Raw genomic sequence first — 612 nt, forward strand, 5'->3', positions numbered from 1 at the left:
GCTCCTCGCGCCGCTGCGCCCCCGCGCCCCTCTCCACTGCGCCCGGGGCGCACGAGGGGCGCGGCGCCCGGAGGGCGGCCCGGGGGGACCCGGAGTCCCAACCTCGGGCCTCGCGCCCCGCTCGTCCTCTCCGGCCTGGTCTGCAGCAGAGACTGCGGCGGCGGCCTGGAGCGCCCCGGCCCCGCGACGTGCGGAGCATCTTCGAGCAGCCGCAGGACCCCCGCGTCCCGGTGGAGCGAGGCGAGGGGCACAGCTTCGCCGACCTGGCGCTGCGGAGCGGCCGGGGCTGGTGTGACCTGTGCGGACGCGAGGTGCTGCGGCAGGCGCTGCGCTGCGCTAGTGAGTGTGAGGGCAGGGCAGGGGAGGGGCGCGCTCCGGCGGGGAACTCGGGCAGGGGACCGGCATTGCCCTTCTCCACTTCGACCAAGGGAGACACACCCGGGAGACTCTGCTTCTTAGTCCCCTGGCGGGTGTGCTTTAGTGACTGCTTACCGCCCGGTATGGTGATGCTGTGTTTAACAGGCACCTCTTTCCCTGACAGGTCCGTACCTCGCCCCTCCAGACACACACACATGCGCGCGCGCGCGCGCGCGCGCACACACACACACACAC

Source organism: Ailuropoda melanoleuca, chromosome 8 (assembly GCF_002007445.2).
Source record: "Ailuropoda melanoleuca isolate Jingjing chromosome 8, ASM200744v2, whole genome shotgun sequence".
NCBI classification, from domain to species: domain Eukaryota; kingdom Metazoa; phylum Chordata; class Mammalia; order Carnivora; family Ursidae; genus Ailuropoda; species Ailuropoda melanoleuca.